A 9674-nucleotide genomic window follows, 5' to 3' on the forward strand; every position below is an offset into this window, starting at 1 on the left:
CTACTTAAAACAAACTGCAGGCCATCCTGGTTTTTTGGCTAGTTGTGGGCGTGAAAAATATACCAGCATTAAGACTAATAAATCCATGCACCTAACACTTCCTGAGCCAGAGATTTAATATTCAGCTGTAAATGCACAAACCTTCTCTGCCCCAGGCCAACAAAAGATGGAATTGCTATAGGTAACAGCCCTGAAACCCTCTCAAGTCTGCTTCAACCAAAACCAACAACCCCTTACAATGTGAACAATATTCTGTCAGTTGTTTATTTATAAGATTTTTGAAGAACTCCATTTTATTTTGACCACATTTTCTTGATCCCCACATCCCAGTCCAGCCACTAAGTGACTGAGCGCTGCCTATCTGGCTGGAGCAGCAGCCTCCCAGGACGTGCACCTCCCAGCGCTGGGTCTCTGGAGGGAGCACCGACTGCATCTCCTTAGCACGCCTACCACATAACTCGTGACAGTCATGATGTGTGCACAGATACAAAGAGGGGTTTGTTTTCCTTAAATTTCCTCAGTAAGAAGGCTCCCGGCAGCCACTAGTATTTGCGTGTGTGTGATCCTGCTACATTGCTTAAAAACACGGCAGTGGGCACAAGCAGCAGTACTTATGGGATGAAAAACTGCAAGAAAAACACTAAGGAGACTAAGACTCAGTGCTAAATCACAGATGGAATCAGGACCGTGGCAACTTCCACTACACACATCAGAACCCTTGTTAACTCGAAAAACCCCCATGCATAAAGCAGCCCATAACACTACAAGAACAAAGTAAGAAGCATTCATCAAGTTTGTCAGCCCACTTAAACGATGCTGACAAGATACATACACTGCAGCTGACCATGCCTACGTAATTTCCAGCACCTCTTTGTTTCAGAGAGATTTCACCTTGGTCTTGCAGGTGATTATATCTCCTCTTTGAATGTTACTGATTTGTCATGGACAGAAAGCTGCCTGAGAAGGCTGCTGGTAAAATCTAAGTTGAGAAAATGGTCAATGATGCCAGAGTAAGACTATCATTCATCTGAGGAAAGAAAACCCTTCAAGAGCTTATCATCAGGAAAAAAACCCCAAGAAAGCAGCAACTTGAAAGTTTAAGAACAAGTTCAGCCCCACATATCAGGAAGGAATGGAACTTAAGCTAAAAAAATCTCTTCTTGTATTGCATTTTCTGAGTCTTAAGATTAGTCTGGGAAAAAGACTATTGTTTTAAAAGTGAAGTCATTAATTGAAAACTGTGAAGTGTGGTTTTAAAAAAAAATACCACAAGGCAGCTTAATTCTAATCACGTTCCTGTAAATCCAAGCTGAACACCTGAAAAGAGCCAAATGACTTTCAATGCCTTAAAAAATGGAAGAAAAAACACCAAAACCTGTCTCCCCTATTCAGGAAATCTAGCATTTCACAGTTCGGTTTGGATTCCCCCCCCCGCTCTCTTTTTTGATTTATTTGTGCAAAACTAGGTATTATGAACAGAGTTTAGAGCAACTTCAAAACTTACATTTCTATTAAGTTCATTGTGAAGCAGCTTCAAAACTGAGTAGAGGCAACTGCTTTTCATTCAGCAAGCCTGAATTTTCTGTTGCTAGACTCTACAAGGCAAAGTGTTACTGCTAGACAGACAGCTGAAAAATACAGAGCAGCAAGAGAAGGACTCTAAAAAGTCACAGGAGGCTATAGAAATTCTGCTTCAATATAGCTGTAAAGTCCCACCTTGGTTAAGTTCCATGATATTCCACAACATCCAGATCAAGTTTTGACAACTGTCCTCTGCTTTGTTAGGAGTTCTCCAGCCATTCTGCACCACTCTTTTACTTCTGCTCTCTTCTGCACTTACAACACACGGAACAAAAAAGCTAAGCCTGGCCTGCCAAATTACTTCTGCTTCCTGTCCCTGTTTGCCCCAGAAACCCAATTACAAAGTTAACTCACGCTAATGGAGCCTGAAGGGACGTGCACTCACACTCAGCTACATGACAGGTCTCAATGAATGAACAGCCTGATTTTCACCCTGGTTTGGTATCTGAAATGTAAACAATGCACATTAAAGTTATCTATTGCAGAACGGCAGGTACCTCTGGGTGTATCTGTGGCTAATCGGAGTGAAAAGTCAGATTCCAGCATGAGTCATTACCCAGTAAAGGACTCTCCTTAAAAACAAAACAAACAAACAAACCCCCCCACAGTGGCGTTCACCCCTGATAGAAACACCAGTTTCTACTCTGAAGAAACAGCCAGCTAAACGAAACATCTCTTAGCAGGTATTTTGCTGCGCCTATTGAGGTAGATACACCCCGGGAAAAAAAAAAAAGCAAAGCTCTGCTCTAGTGCAGCCCTCCAAAAACTGAACTGCAGCGGGAAGTAGAATATATCTTAATGTATCAGTCTACTACCACTGCAAAGGAACACTGATGAATTGAAACAACCTGTCTACTGACAGGTGGGTTAATAACAAAGCACTGGTCAGAAAATACCAACAACCTTAAATTGCGTTTGCCAAGCTGCAAAACTGAGAAGACCTACCAACTCTTTCATTCTGCTTTCTCTTCTGTTGGAAGTTTGGAAATTGGGAGAAAAATTCTGCAATATTGCTTCATTTAATAACTAGGCATCAGTCAAGTGCCCCTGCTTTTGTCTCACGATCAGTATCTTGACTGTCCTTTGTTACTTTTCATATTCTAATTTTAAAACACTCAAAAGTGTCTACGTAAATAAAGAGAAAGATTCTCTAGTCTAAACCTAAACATTACTTTCCCCAGTCACTACACTTCTTCGCAAATTCCGTCTGGAGAAGTACTGAATACCCACATAAAACACTCATGTATGTATCTTTCTTTCCCTATCCAAACTAGATTAGTTTAGTATAACCCTCAGAGATCTTCTGCATATGCTGTGATGAAAAGAGCATCATTCATAGAGATTTCACTATTGTCCGAGCTCCCTGGGGGCTTTTTGACACAGCTGTTCCAAAACAGCTCAAGAATGAGCACCATCCTTTTCTCATTTAACCGCTCATGAAGTGAATGAAAACACTCTGATGGAAGCCCCACCACGCACAGCCATGTTTATGCACCTAAACAAACACATTCAACCTCTGACATGGTCTCACTTCAGGGAAGACTTCCAGCTGTTAACTGGGAAAACAGTTGAGGTTAAAAAAAAAATTAAAAAAAATATAAAGGGATCAGAATAGCTCGGGGGAGATAATTAGTTTAGTTTTAAATAGATAATTAGTTTAGTTTTAAACTAAACTCAACTTGTTAGTCTTTGAGACTAACAGGTTGCAGGCTGGTAGCTGATGAGTAGAAAGTGCAAGGCGAGGAGCTCTCCCAGTCCCACCCTCAAAGCAGGGCTTTGACGATCAGTGCTCCTGATCCTCATCTACCAAAAAGGTTCTAAAAGACCAAATCCACATCACATGGGTTTCCAACTCACAGGCTCGGGAGGCAATCACAGCACCATGATTTCATGCCTGTTCATTTCTGACGCATCCCTGTACTACCGCTGAGGCTTCCCACCCTCTCATGCTATGTTGCCACAGCCCGTGGGACACTCTGCACACATCAAGTAGCCGGGGGCGAGGGGAGGGAGGGAGGCATTCCAGCACATCTGTTTCCAGCCAGATCAGTGTTCCAATAGGTTTTGTCCCACAGCCACATTAATATTAGCACCAACAGAAAGAAGGTAGCAGCAAAAGTGTGAGAGAAGAGCTCACTGCTTTCAGCCAGGCACAGGTTTTCTGCCTGGCTGCAGCCCCTGTAAAGTCCCTGTGGCACAGGCAGAGTCAACAGGAAAGAGCCAGGAGGTGTGGAGACTGGCACAGGCACTGAATAAAACAGAAACATTTCTGGCACCACTCGGCAATTTGTGGTGCAAAATCATCTGAGTCAATCTGGGCAGCATCCTCCCCCTTAATAATGACACTGCAAAATTGGGAAAGGATCAGAAATACTTACAAATTGTGAAAGAGGCTTCAAAAAGACAGTTCAATCTTTAACAGACCAAACTACATTATTTGGAAGGGGCTGGTGGATTATGTAAAATAATAGATAGTGCATAAAAGCTAAGTCAGTGTTTGTCCTTATGTCAAGAAGTGTTGATCAAGCCATACAATTAGGAGGCTGAAATGTGTGCACACATGCTACAGAACTCATTGTGAGTGCACAGCGGCCATAAAGAGAGACCAAGAGAAGGACTGACACTTGTGTGGGTAACAGCCCTGTATGGAAGTTAACTTGGGAATACAACCTGAAACGTAAAAGTAAAAAAAGTAGGAAAAAAAGTCCAGGGACTAAGAGTTTAAAAGTCAATGTTAACTATTTACAGACTCATACAAGACATACAGGATTGATTAGGCCTCATCAGTCTTAGATGTATGGGTACCTCACACTGGATAAAAACCTCTGGTACAGAACTTCTCAACCCAAAGCAGCCTTACTAAGGCTAGTGCCTTGTTCAATAACCAATATTTTGACTGTTTGCATCTTCTTGGAACCCTCAGCAGCAGTGTAATCGGCTCCTGCCAGGGCACTACTGTTTCATGTAAATGCACTGAACTTGTTGGGCCCAGAAGATGGCAGACCAGTAAGAAAAAGCAAGGTCCTTGGCATGAGGAAAGGGTACATCTAGATAAGGAAGAACACAACAGTAAATCCTTCTAGATTTCCACAATCAGCAGCTTAGGGCATCTACAGGCAGGAACTTCAGAGCACTAGCACCGAATACAGCACCAGGACAGCACAGACCACCAATCCATCCCCTAAGTGTGGCGGCACAAACATTTGTCCCAGAAATCCACTGAGGTGTCCCCACTGCCCTCCTGGACACCAACCATCCCCCAAAACCACAAAAAGCTGCTGTAGCTCATGGCATACACAGCTGCAGAGAAGATGGAAAAACAGACATATTATGCATGTAGGAGAGTTCTCTCACTGACACTTGTTAGTCTTGATTTCTGTGTGTGACACAGCAACATCCCAGTGCTCCAGGACGGCACAGACATCTCTCTCTGCGTGAGGGATGGGACACAGCACTATCCCTGAGCCCCAAAGCAGGCTGGGACACCCCCGATGCCCAACAGCCTCCCACCATCCCCTTCACCAGAACATTTTCTGGAGATGGCTTGTTTTAGGGAAAGGTAGTTACAACCTCCAACACAGCAGGGCAGGTATCTGGGTCTACTTTTGGCTCCTGCGTGCAACAGGAACCCATACATCAGAAGAGTATGTGAACAGTAGCTGGGCTTTTGAAAAGACCAGACTCAGTTTGACAATGCTTATCCACAATTAAGTTCCAACTGATCTTGTCCGACTCCTCTGTCTTCAGTCTACTCACATCTCCAAAGAATTAAAGGGATGCATTCATGACTCATGTTTAATTGCCAGCTATCCTTCCTCAGTACAGCTCTAATTAGAAATCAGAAACACATTTTTGAGCTCAGAAAAACACAAAAATTGGCACTAAGTGACAAGGGAAACCTGTGGGAGTGCTTTAAGTCCAACAGGACCTCCTAAGTTATGCTTTAGCCAGACTAGTCATTGGGCTTAATACAGGGTTAAGAGCCCAGAGTCTGCAGCAGCCTAAAAGAGAGATCAGATGCTCTTGCCACCCCTCCTGAATGACAGATTTTTTTTCATTACTATCAAAGCTCAGAAAGCATTTCCCATGTTCACTACAGCACATTACAAGCTATTTCCTTTCTTCTTCATCATGGACAACTACACCATTACTGGTGAAAAAGTGACTATCACCACATACATCTTTCTGCTTTCTGGAGTTTGCCAGGGAACCTTTGGCGAAGTACAAATATAAACATGGCCTGAATCACTATTCAGATTTAACCACAAGTCTCAACACTACTGTCATGACTGCAGATATAGTTTCCCAAAGTAAAATATGTGGGCAGAATTCAGAATTAGAGAACACACTAGATAGACCTTACAAGTATAATTCACAATACAACACTGCCAGGAAAACATATAAACTGAAAAAAATATCAATTATGCCAATTGTTAATTCCTGATATGTATTTATTTCTCTTCAGGTACCAGTCTTTTGATAGCTGGGAACAGTCATATAATTTACATGTTATTTCCCCTCAATATATAGCCTCTATAATGGGAGCAAGAGACAACTGTGGAGTGTCAGAATTGACAACCCTAAGTAGTTTCCCTTGAGATGCCTAAATGCCTTTTTACAGCACTGCCAATTATTCAACCATGCAAGCAGATACTATTAAGATACTTAAAATGAATCATTTCCCACTAGACTCAAACACATTATAAACATCACCATAAATCTCAATCTCTAGTCAAGATGAACTTATTAAATAATATTCATAAATATTGTTATTTCATAAAGGCTTGTGAAATATACGAAAGGTTTATAAACATACGTTATTTTTAGATATTTTTATATTTAAACAAAAGACTTCTCAAATAAATTCCATAAAAAGTTACAGCTGGCATTTCAAGTCATCTGTAAACTACATTTACTGCATCTTTAAGAACTTAGGTGGAATCATAATTTTTTGGAAGTAGTTCGTTGCTACTTCTTGTTGCAATTCCACATGAACTCCTCATCATCACAACATGAAGACCTAATCATCAGCTTAACACATCATCTTGACACAACCCACAAAAATTTCAGATAGAATTCATACTTGTGCACATACACACAAGCTTTTAAGCCACTTTCCAAGTATTATGTTTCTTCCCTTTCTAAAGCGCAGATGAGAATTTTTGGATGGATAAACAGTTTCAGGCAGTGATGCCTGAAACATCTCCTTTGGCCCATTAGACAATTCCATTAGCTAAATGACTAGGGAAAAAGCCCTTCATCTCCATGACCTACCACTTCAACAGGTGCTGACACCACAAGAAAATCTGCAACTCTCCTCAGTTAACAACTAATGTTTTAGCAACTAAAAGCATGATCAGATGCCCATTCCCGACAGCTCTTCAGGAGCTCTGCATCATTTGCAAAACTGACTCTTCATTTGGACGTTTTCATTTCACTTTCACCATCTATTATTTAGACATGCAGTGCACTGCAGAAATTGAGACAAGCTGTACCAGAAGCTTACAAACCTAAGAAAACTGCTAGAGTGAGAGAAGGCAAACAGATACTGAGGGGGAGCTACTGGATCAACTCATCTCAAAGTGAAGTCATTTGTGCTACAAGAAATATCTCCATAGCAGGTTCTCCCAAGGAGGTGGGATTTATAAAGACACCTAAAACCAGTTCACATTCAGTTTTTAATCAAGGCTTTCTCCAGTGCAATTTTGAAGTAAAGCCCAATCTTAAAAGAAAGCAGGTGTGCACAAATTTAAAGATTAAGACACTAGGGACTCCTGTATGGGCTGGAGTGCTACAGAAGTTGTCACCAAAATACACTTCACAATATGAATTTCCTTCTAGTTAGATTGCTAGCAACACAAAGGGACAAACCACACTGTGATGTCAGACAAATGAAACAGAGTCAAATGTAACACCAAATTCCATTAAACACATGGACAGCAAAGCTACAGATTTTGAGGCACGCAAGAGCCTGTATCCACCTATCCTTAAGCCCATACTCTGCCACAACATGGAGTTGTGCCACTGCCCCTAGCACTGGTGTGACCCCCCATTCCCCTGTGTGGAACGCAACAAGTTTCCCACCCCACTGCCCCACACCAGAGCTGCAACCTCTCTCACTCAGACCCAAGAGAGGAGGACACAGGCTGTCCTGTCATATGACAATATTTCATCTCCTCTTGAGGAAGAAGTTTCGGGGTGGAATCCTATTTCATCTAATCACTAATATATGGCAAATGTTCCCAGGCAGAAGAGAAACAAGACTTCAAAAGTACTGCTTGCAGCACAGATTGGACTCAGCCCTACTCCTGTCTGGCAGTACCACTTTGCCCTACTGGCACCCACTCCCTTTGGAAAGCAGACTCTGGACTTGAAGACCAAAGCAGCACTTCTAAGGACTTGACACACCACCTGAACAAAAATGTCAGGGCTTTCCCTGCACATCATGAACACTTTTTAAATTAGTTTGGCCTTTCTAAAATTCACACATTAACCCCGATCAGCCTCCTCTCACTTTTCTGATATTGTCCTTCTTTCTCAACAGACACCCACACAACGTTTAATAAGACCTAGTCACTCTGACAGAAGGGGTGAAATAAAAGGGTAAGATACAACCAATATATTTAATCAGCAAATTGTCATGGTATCTTTCATGGCTTGCCAAGATACAAGGCAGTCAACTATGCTACTGGTATGTCAGACGGGCTCAGCTGCTACTTAAATGTTTGAGAGCTTTGATTTAACAAAAGCACATTACACCTGACCTCAACATCGGTACAAAAAAAGTTAAACTCAGCTTGGTCTTATGTGTAACTCGGGAACAAAGCAGTCAAAAGAAAGCCACTATCATTACTGAGGCTTGTAATTACATCTGGATCAGTTTTTACACGTAAATGTGTACCAAGCTATTGGGTCCCACAGCGTTATTTCAGAAAAAGTAAGACTGTTTTCAAACACTTCAGGATGTCTATAAGAGTTTGTGAGTTGGGTTTTTTCTTTTTTCGTGAAGAGCATTCGTGAGATTCGTGAAGAGCAGCCAAAGTTAAGGCACTTTCATGTACTGAGCATCAAAGCCCAAGACCTTCCCCTTTTCCCATCCCCCTACCCCCCAAAAAAATCTCTACTCTTTTGAAGTGCCGGCTCACAAGTTAGTGACGGTCCATTTAAACAAAGCACCGGTGAACACCGCTCTCACGCGTGACCCATTGCACCCCTCTTCTCCCCTGCCCAGGTACTTCCCACTGCACCTAGCAGCGCCTCCCTCGGGGCCGGGGGAGCCGGGCAGGGTCGCGGCTTCGAGAGCGGGCGGGATGCGGCGATGCACGGAATACGCGCGTCCGCGCCTCGTTTGGTATAATCCAGCATTTTTAATCAAAACGGGGAGGGAGATCAACAACTCTTCGCGACACGCTCACAGACCGGTCCGCCGGGACCGCCGTCTTCCTACTTGGGGGGCAGCGCCGTGGCTGACCGTCCGCTGCCCGCTCCCGACAGACCCAGGCGCTCCCCCGGGGCCGGGGAGAGCTGCGCTGCTCCTCTCGACGAGAGCGGCAGCAGCAGCAGCTTCGCCGCCGCTACGCTAGCAGCTTGCCCCTCGCCCGAGCGCCCGCGTCCAGCCCATCCCAATCGCATCCCCCGCCGCTCACCTCCGGGCTCCGCGTCCCGGCGAGGAGGTTGGGGTGTGCTCCGGTGACCCCGCAAAACTTCAGCTCCTGCCTCTGTCCCCGCCTCCCTCCCTCCCGCCGCGCTGCGAGTCCGCGGAGCGCTCCGGCCCCGCTTTGTACCCGGCGGCGGCCGCACTGCGGCTGCGCGCTGCCCAAAACCAGAGCGGCGCCTCCGGCCACCCTCCGGCTCCGGGCCGGGCTGCTGCCCGCCTGGACCCCCACACGGCCCTCCCTGCACCCCCACACGGCCCTCCTGCCCCCCTGCACCCTCACACGGCCCGCCTGCCCCCCTGCACCCCCACACGGCCCTCCTGCCCCCCTGCACCCTCACACGGCCCTCCTGCCCCCCTGCACCTTCGCACGGCCCTCCTGCACCTCTGCATCCCCACACGGCCCTCCTGCCCCCCTGCACCTTCACACGGCCCGCCT

The 9674-nt window shown here is 44.8% G+C and overlaps 1 protein-coding gene across 3 annotated transcripts in view; it reads right to left on the bottom strand.

Annotated features, from left to right (window-relative positions):
• Positions 1-9362, bottom strand: part of KANK1 (KN motif and ankyrin repeat domains 1) — a 130679-nt gene extending 121317 nt beyond the window's left edge. Inside the window, exon 1 of one of the 3 annotated variants that reach the window (XM_077171235.1) lies at positions 9228-9362. The gene's annotated coding sequence lies outside the window, so the exon portion shown is untranslated. Of the gene's footprint in view, positions 1-1716; positions 1830-9227 lie in introns of those variants that run through there. The other 2 variants (XM_077171238.1, XM_077171237.1) reach the window with 2 other exon arrangements.
• Between the last annotated feature and the right edge of the window lie 312 nt (positions 9363-9674).

Source organism: Agelaius phoeniceus, chromosome Z (assembly GCF_051311805.1).
Source record: "Agelaius phoeniceus isolate bAgePho1 chromosome Z, bAgePho1.hap1, whole genome shotgun sequence".
Taxonomy (NCBI): domain Eukaryota; kingdom Metazoa; phylum Chordata; class Aves; order Passeriformes; family Icteridae; genus Agelaius; species Agelaius phoeniceus.